Below are 9,370 nucleotides of genomic sequence, written 5' to 3'. Positions count from 1 at the left end.
TAACCGGTCTGTGGGGGTCAGAATTCTTGCTGGTTGGTAGGGGATCAAATACTTATTTCCCTTAATTAAATACAAATTAATTTATAACTTTTATTTAATGTTTTTTTTTTTTTTTTTTTGATATTCTGTCTCTCTCTGTTAAAATAAACCTTCCATAAAAATTATAGACTGTTCAAGTCTTTGTAAGGGGGTAAACTTACAAAATCAGCAGGGGATCAAATACTTATTTCCCCCACTGTATATGGTAAGTTTTTCAGGATGAACTCAAGTTCATATGCGTGTGAAGGCAGGCGAGCGAATACTTTTGGCAATATAGTGTATTATTGACAGTTCAAAGAAAATCAATATATTGCAAAATGTTCAAATGCTTTTTAAAAAATAGCAAATAATTCTATTTCTGTTCAGTAGACCTTTATGACGTATGCATGTGTGTGTCTTGCTGAGACATGTGAATGCAAACAAAAACTGCAATATCAGAACATGTGAATGTAAACAAAAACTGCCATACCAGAGACTCAATGATCTTTAAACTATCTGTATTGCAATTTTCTTTTGTAGGCCGTAATACGATTATAAACATAGAATTTCAGATTTTGCCAGTCACGGTTCTTAGGAGCTTCTGGTTCAGCCCTTAAACACTTCTCACAGTCTCGCTGTGCTGGTACGATACAAGATGTGATGAAGCGATTCGTGTGCCATTCCACCGCCTGCACCTCTGTCTGCAGCCAAGGTGTTTTCTTCTTATGGGCAGTTTTACCTTTGCACTGTTTGTCCATTCTGCCATAGACAAAGATTATTAGGATCAAATTCTCATAATAGCTATAAATACACAGATCAGCCATAAAATTAAAACCCGCCTAATATTATGTAAGTCCCACTAGTGACACCTGTATAGCTCTGACCCATCGAAACATAAACTACACAAGACCAATGAGCCTTGGATGCACATGACCCTGACACCAAGCCTACTGTGGACCATTTTTGGTAGGTACTAACCACTGTTTACTGGGAACAACCCACAAGACCTGCTGTTTTGGAGATGCATCACAGACATCACAATTTGGTCCTTGTCAAAGTCACACAGTTCCTTACTGTTGCCCATTTTTCCTGCTGCCAAAACATCACCTTCGAGAACTGACTTTGACTGCGGCTTAATACATCCCACCACCTTTTTACAAGAGTACAGTAAGAAAGTAAACCCTCGAAATTACTTGATTCTACCATGAACACTCCATGGTCTACCATGGACCAGACTCAAGTACTAACCACTGCATACTGTTACACCCCAAACCTGCTGTTTTGGAGATGCTCTGACCCTGACCATTTTTCCTGCTTTAATTTGTCTGCAATTGTCCTACCTGAGCAGGCTACTGGCTTTAGTGTTTAATGTTTCAAAGTGGGTCTGTTTCTTGTAAGTAAGACTGACACTGTGTTACACTGTTTGATTAGGTTACACCATGAGTTATATTTTTAACAACACTGTGGCTTCCCACACAGAAGTCCCAGTCCCAAGCCCATATGCCCCCTAATAATATTTACATTCTATAAAAACACACTATAATGACGACAATTTATCCCCCTCACTTACAGTCTGTAGAATACACACAGGCATTAGTTAGCTAAGTAATCAAACAGTACTTAAACCCTTTATTCACTGGGACTTCAACAAAAGCAAGAAAGCAAAAACCAAATACAAAAAGTAAAATAAAATAATATACCATCAGGATCTAGCCCAATTTTATCCAAGTTCTTGCCATGAAACTCAGCTAATCTTCCTTGCTCAAGAGCCATTAGAACTTTGCTGATCTTTTGATATACACTGGATGTCTCTGGCTCAGTGAGTTCCACTGTCTGTGACTCGACATCATCAGACAAAATGACCTCTGACAGGCACAGCTTTCCAAAGGGTTTCAGGGAGAGGAAGAAACAGCTAGATTATATTCTCAACAGAGGAAACTACACTCACAATGCTGCAGTTATGGAGTCAGGACAGGGGAAACGTGTGCCCTTTACACAACCATGTAAAGAAACATTGGGAAATGACTTCACATACTTTTAACAGTATGTGTGAGAGCAGATGCGAGAAATGGGAAGGCTGGTTCACAATGCCAGAAAAGTCACCACCTTAAAAAAAATGGAAGACCTTATGAATCCAAAAAATTACATGGAGAGAGTCAAAGCTGTCAAGTTGACATGTGGGTATGACAGTGAAACAAACAAGTTTTTGACCCCATCATTAGCAAACAAACTTGGAAATATCCTGGTTAAAGTAAGCAAACTTTTAAAAGCTCAAGGTTTCATCTCAAACAACCAACATCTTGTGAAGAATGCCAGTGAGTTTCAAGACATCCATCGGGAAAAGTAGAATGAGCTGATATCAGCCACGGCATTGAAAAACTTTGCTGATCTTGGCGAGCTGTAGGGTCTTCTCAGGCAGTCGATAGAACTCACGATGGATTCTTATGTCATGTCCAAGAAAATTGGCAAGCTGGTCCATTTCTGTGTCTATCATGTTTAGCACAGTTGAAAGGGTTGCAGCATGCTTTCTCAGTTTGGTAGATGTCAGTGGGACTCTTTGCACCACACACCTTTGCAAAGCCACAGAGACGGTCTGATCCTCTGAAATGTGTCATAGCTTCTGGTCTTGCAAACATATAACCATTGTCTATTAACAAGGATCTCTAATGCACAAAACATTTTTGGAGTCAGAAGAATTGGAACTGGGCGACCACGTTTCCCCCCGACGACAATCCTTGAGAAGTGTCTGCAGAGCTTTTTTTCCTCTTCAGACAGTGCCCAGTCCACATCCTCATGGTGATCAGAAGTGTCTCTTGATAAAAATGCAGATAAGAGCATGCTGGCAACTTCTCCTTCCCTGAGAAGAGAATAACCTGAGCCAGGCACACCTTATTCAGCTCCATCCAGGCTTTTGCAGAGGGACTTTCCGAGAGTGAAATGTACCACTCATCTTGTACTTGACTGAGATATGCATGCATTTTTTGGATGTCTTCAGTAAAAGGCATGAGAGTCGGTACGTTCCACTTTGCTTACCTTATGTTCCTCAATGCCGTGGCTGATATTAGCTCATTCTACTTTTCCCGATGGATGTCTTACAACTCACTGGCATTCTTCACAAGATGTTGGTTGTTTGAGATGAAACCTTGAGCTTTTAAAAGTTTGCTTACTTTAATCAGGATATTTCCAAGTTTGTTTGCTAATGATGGGGTCAAAAACTTGTTTGTTTCACTGTCATACCCACATGTCAACTTGACAGTTTTGACTGTCTCCATGTAATTTTTTGGATTCATAAGATCTTCCATTTTCTTTAAGGTGGTGACTTTTCTGGCATTGTGAACCAGCCTTCCCATTTCTCGCATCTGCTCTCTCACATACTGTTGATTCTTGTCTAATTTCCCCTTTTGTTTAACAAGTGCTGCCCAACATCAAGTTTCCCCTGTCCTGACTCCATAACTGCAGCATTGTGAGCGTAGTGTCCTCTGTTGTGAATATAATCTAGCTGTTTCTTCCTCTCCCTGAAACCCTTTGGAAAGCTTAAGAGCTTTGGCCACATCGGGTTCATTTTCATGCACATGTTCGAGGTGCCTTGCCATCTTGGCATACGGCTTAGAGCAATACAAGCAGTAATGTTTTTTGTTGTACACTCTTCGTCCACCTCTTTTTTGACTTGCGCTAACAACTATTAGATCATTTATGTTCTTACTTGAACCAAGTTCTTCTTCTGCTCCAGTGGCTTCAGGTGTAAAGCTGTGCCCGTCAAAGGTCATTTTGTCTGATGTTGTGGAGTCACAGACAGTGGAACTGTCTGAGCCAGAGACATCCAGTGTATTGTGCTTTGTTTTTTGGTTTGGTTTAAGGCTAGTGTCAATGTCACTATCACAAGTCGTATCAGGTATGTAATCATCTGCACTTTCTGATGAAGAATCAAATAGCTCACTGGAATTGTCAAGATTTGTGTCTTTCATTTACAAAACAAGAAATCATAATAAGAAAAACTTTAATACTTAATCCTAAATTTAAAACTTAATTTATCAGTAAATTTACATATACAGTGGGGCCAAAAGTATTTAGTCAGCCACTGATTGCGCAGGTTCTCCTACTTAGACAAATGAGAGAGGTCTGTAATTTTCATCATAGCTACACTTCAACTATGAGAGACAAAATGAAAAAAAAAATCCAGGAAATCACATTGTAGGATTTTTTAAGAATTTATTTGTAAATTATGGTGGAAAATAAGTATTTGGTCAATAACAAAAGTTCAACTCAATACTTTGTAACATAACCTTTGTTGGCAATGACAGAGGTCAAACGTTTCCTGTAAGTCTTCACCAGGTTTGCACACACTGTAGCTGGTATTTTGGCCCATTCCTCCATGCAGATCTCCTCTAGAGCAGTGATGTTTTGGGGCTGTCGCTGGGCAACACGGACTCCACACATTTTCTATGGGGTTGAGGTCTGGAGACTGGCTAGGCCACTCCAGGACCTTGAAATGCTTTTTACGGAGCCACTCCTTCGTTGCCCGAGCGGTGTGTTTGGGATCATTGTCATGCTGGAAGACCCAGCCACGTTCCATCTTCAATGCTCTCACTGATGGAAGGAGGTTTTGGCTTAAAATCTCACGATACATGGCCCCGTTCATTCTTCCCTTAACACGGATCAGTCGTCCTGTCCCCTTTGCAGAAAAACAGCCCCAAAGCACGATGTTTCCACCCCCATGCTTCACAGTAGGTATGGTGTTCTTGGGATGCAACTCAGCATTCTTCTTCCTCCAAACACGACGAGTTGAGTTTTTACCAAAAAGTTCCATTTTGGTTTCATCTGACCACATGATATTCTCCCAATCCTCTTCTGGATCATCCATATGCTCTCTGGCAAACTTCAGACGGGCCTGGACATGTACTGGCTTAAGCAGGGGGGCACGCCTGGCACTGCAGGATTTGAGTCCCTCTCGGCGTAGTGTGTTACTGATGGTAGCCTTTGTTACTTTGGTCCCAGCTCTCTGCAGGTCATTCATCAGGTCCCTCCGTGTAGTTCTGGGATTTTTGCTCACCGTTCTCATGATCATTTTGACCGCACGGGATCGAGGGAGATTATCAATGGTCTTGTATGTCTTCCATTTTCTTACAATTGCTCCCACAGTTGATTTATTCACACCAACCTGCTTGCCTATTGTAGATTCACTCTTCCCAGCCTGGTGCAGGTCTACAATTTTCTTCCTGGTGTCCTTCGACAGCTCTTTGGTCTTGGCCATGGTTGAGTTTGGAGTCTGACTGTTTGAGGCTGTGGACAGGTGTCTTTTATACAGATAACGAGGTCAAAGCGGTAATACAGGTAACGAGTGGAGGACAGAAGAGCTTCTTAAAGAAGAAGTTACAGGTCTGTGAGAGCCAGAAATCTTGCTTGTTTGTTATTGACCAAATACTTATTTTCCACCATAATTTACGAATAAATTCTTTAAAAATCCTACAATGTGATTTCCTGGATTTTTTTTTCTAATTTTGTCTCTCATAGTTGAAGTGTACCTATGATGAAAAGTACAAACCTCTCTCATCTTTCTAAGTAGGAGAACCTGCACAATCAGTGGCTGACTAAATACTTTTTGGCCCCACTGTATGTTTGATGATCTCAAATACACAAGTACTTTTTTGTCATGTTTTTGTATTTTGGGTTTTTAGTTAATTAAAAGAATGTAATAAGTTAATTGTGATGATAATCTAGCAAGAATAATTGTTTATTGTGATGTATCTACAAGGTAAGTTCAAGGGGAACATATAGGGCAGATTTTAACTTTCACAGTGATTTTTTTCTTGGATAATTATCATTTTATTCTGAACACTTACGGCGTCCCCACAACACACCTTCAGTTAGTGTATGAGTAGAAACTGTGTGTAGAAACTGAACTAAACTGGTCCCCACAATGACTATAACATTGTGTGTGTGAAAGGTCCCCACAAGTGACTATTACATTGTGTGTGTGAAAGGTCCCCACAAGTAACTATAACATTGTGCGTGTATGTAACAGGTCCCCACAATGACTGTAACATTGTGTGTGTGTGTGTGAAAGGACCTTTCACACACACAATGTTACCATTCCTTGTGGGGACCTTTCACACACACAATGTTACAGTCATTGTGGGGACCAGTTTAGTTCAGTTTCTACACACAGTTTCTACTCATACACTAACTGAAGGTGTGTTGTGGGGACGTCGTAAGTGTTCAGAATAAAGTGATAATTATACAAGACAAAAATCCCTGTGAAAGTTAAAATCTGCCCTAAATGTTCCACTAGAACTTACCTTGTAGATACATCAAAATAAACAATTATTCTTGCTAGATTTACATCACAATTAACTTATTACATTCTTTTTACTGACTAAAAACCCAAAATACTAAAATATATGACAAAAGAGAGGCTGTAAAACTAAAAGTCAAGTAGTGGACATGCATGTACCTGTTGAGGAGTGCTGTTTGAAACAGAAGCATCATCCATCTGAGTCTTGGACAGGATAGAGGATTGGGAGTCGTCCTCCACCACGGCTCTAGCTGCAATGCTGGGTGTCTGTAAACACAATTTAAAATAACTATATCAAAAAACATGCACCAGACTTTAGAAAATAATTTTATAATAATAAAAAAATTATCTTTTGCCCAGTCAAGCAGTCTGTGTTCACACATATTAAATAAAACAGGCTTTGCGGGGACCTTTCACACACACAATGTTACAGTCATTGTGGGGACCAAGTCAGTTTCTACACACAGTTTGTACTCAGAAACTAACTGAAGGTGTGTTGTGGGGACGCCGTAAGTGTTCAGAATAAAGTGATAATTATACAAGACAAAAATCCCTGTGAAAGTTAAAATCTGCCCTATATGTTCCCCTAGAACCTACCTTGTAGATACATCACAATAAACAATTATTCTTACTAGATTATCATCACAATTAACTTATTACATTCTTTTAATTAATTAAAACCCCAAAATACTAAAATATATGACAAAAGAGAGCCTGTAGTTTTAACTTAAAGTGATGATGTGGATGTGCATGTACCTGTAGAGGAGTGCTGTTTAAAACAGAAGCATCATTCATCTTGGATCTTAAGAGTCTTGGACAGGACAGAGGATTGGGAGTCGTCCTCCACCACGGCTCTAGCTGCAATGCTGGGCGTCTGTACAAATTTTAAATATTTATTTTTATTGGGCTCCCTTAAGTAATCACACAAATTAAACACTTTATGACAACTTTTAACAGAATGCCTGACTGGTCAATGTACCTGTTGGTCAGTTTTTTCCGTTGTGCTTCTGCATATGAACTTTTAAATGGCAGGACTTGCTGATATCTTCTACATTTATATCACTGGGTGCTTTTGTAGCCACCTGTAAACATATTTTCATAGATAATTAGACTTAATGCATTTGGTATTTTGGTTCTTTAAGCATTTTAATTTTTATTCTTATCCTGCAATATGAGCCAGTCTGTACACCATGTATTGTGCAACATACTCGTGTTCTCCATGAGCAGTCTTCACATTCATTTCAAACTGCAGAAAAAAACAACACAATTATTGTACTGGATTAAGTCTAGGTCTTTAAAGTTATTATTATATGCCTTATGCATATAATATGCATATAAAAAGTTTTTTAAAATATGAGGTGCAATTAAGCAACAATGCAAGAAAAAGGGACAAAAACTAAAATTATAATAATATATTATTTATATGTGTTATTTATTAGGGTTTTGCATTAATTATACAGTACAGTACAAATCTGTTTGTATATGGTGTGCATCTGCAGATACACTCTTGTTCAGAGTCTGGCCAAAAAGGTTAAATGTTATCTTAAAGTCCATTCGATCATGTTCATGTTGTTTATTAGGTTTGTGGGTATAAAACTTATCTTTACTTATTAGCGCATCACACTGGACTTAGAGACGCGTCTGCAGACGCGCACCAAACAACCTGTTCAGTAAACTACACCTGAACACACTGAAACGCGCTAGAAACCAACACAATACACACAGATTAGTTTTGTACAAATAAACATAAACTACTAACACTCGCTGTAGAACACATGTTGTAACGAAATCATTTATAATGTCCTTGTTAAAACGACATACTGAAGTTTTTTTCTCTGCCTGGCAGTAATACGCGTAAGAATGCCTGCTTTCACTTTTCCTGCCCAAACATTTAAGCATTTAATTTCATTTTGTAACAAACTTGCCTTACAGTTAAAGCTCCGAGTTCTACTTCTACCCACAGAACAGAGACTGAAAACCAGGTTCATTAGTGAAGTAATGCTACACCTGTTTCAAATTAAAGGCCCCAATGGAGACTGCAGCCACACACAGACATTTCAAACTAACAGTTTTCTGTCTTTTTAAGTTACCAAAAATTTGTTGTCATTTTTAAATTTATTTAATGGAAAATTAATATAAATATCTAAATATATCTAAAAACACGCAGTCATTGTTATTTAACCACTGCACTGTCACAGCCCAATTATAAACAAGAAGCTTTATTTGCACTCATTTACACCGATCAGCCATAACATTAAAACCACCTCCTTGTTTCTACACTCACTGTTCATTTTATCAGCTCCACTTACCATATAGAAGCACTTTGTAGTTCTACAATTACTGACTGTAGTTTATCTGTTTCTCTACATGCTTTGTTACCCCCTTTCATGCTGTTCTTTAATACATTTACATGTTCTTTAATAGCAGGACAGGTCAGGTTTTAATGTTATGGCTGGAGAAGGAGAAGAACTGGTATTAAAGAACAAATAACTATTCACTAACAGAACTAATTAACATAATTTGACGGTTGAACAATTGTTATACTGGTTTGACATGCAAATATGCTTACCTTGTGTTTCATTTTTGGTCCTCTATATAAGTTCTTAGCTTCTTAGCTGGTTTCTCCTGCATATAATCTTCTTTTTTTGTCCACTGTGTGAATATCCATCTTTAACACTAAAAATGTCTGAAATCGTTCCTAATGGGGACCAGGAAGTGGGTGGTTCCCAACCTTATTTGGAATCCGTGTGTGTGTGTGATTCCGGCTATAAAAAAAAGGGGGCGCAACTGAGCACAACCCACACACTCACACATTCACCGAAAAACATGCGTTTTGAGCCAATGCTAAAAACCACACAGGCACCATTAGTAGGCCTCCTGTATCCATTTAAAATAGGTTTCCTTTATGGGGACTAGACTTTAGGTCCCCACACTGCAAGAGGTCCCCACGACGTGACTGTGTAAACAGATTCATGTCCCCTCAATGTGATGAATACCAGTGCACACACACACACACACACACACACACACACACACACACACACACACACACACACACAC

General features: G+C 38.9%; 1 long non-coding RNA gene across 4 annotated transcripts; it reads right to left on the bottom strand.

Annotated features, from left to right (window-relative positions):
- Positions 1–519: 519 nt before the first annotated feature.
- LOC134312391 (uncharacterized) lies at positions 520–8,898 on the bottom strand. Of its 4 annotated transcripts, none has more exons than XR_010011543.1 (6): positions 8,880–8,898; positions 7,519–7,556; positions 7,290–7,392; positions 7,067–7,184; positions 6,470–6,577; positions 520–777 (listed from the first exon to the last, which is right to left on the bottom strand). It is a non-coding gene; the product is annotated as an uncharacterized LOC134312391 (long non-coding RNA). The 4 variants fall into 4 exon arrangements; XR_010011544.1 differs by lacking the exon at positions 8,880–8,898 and adding an exon at positions 8,620–8,638; XR_010011541.1 differs by lacking the exon at positions 8,880–8,898 and adding an exon at positions 8,241–8,311.
- Between the last annotated feature and the right edge of the window lie 472 nt (positions 8,899–9,370).

The sequence above is a fragment of the Trichomycterus rosablanca genome, chromosome 4, assembly GCF_030014385.1.
Source record: "Trichomycterus rosablanca isolate fTriRos1 chromosome 4, fTriRos1.hap1, whole genome shotgun sequence".
NCBI classification, from domain to species: Eukaryota; Metazoa; Chordata; class Actinopteri; order Siluriformes; family Trichomycteridae; genus Trichomycterus; species Trichomycterus rosablanca.
The sequence above is the reverse complement of the archived record's forward strand: the minus strand, read 5'-3'. Positions and strand labels throughout refer to the sequence as shown.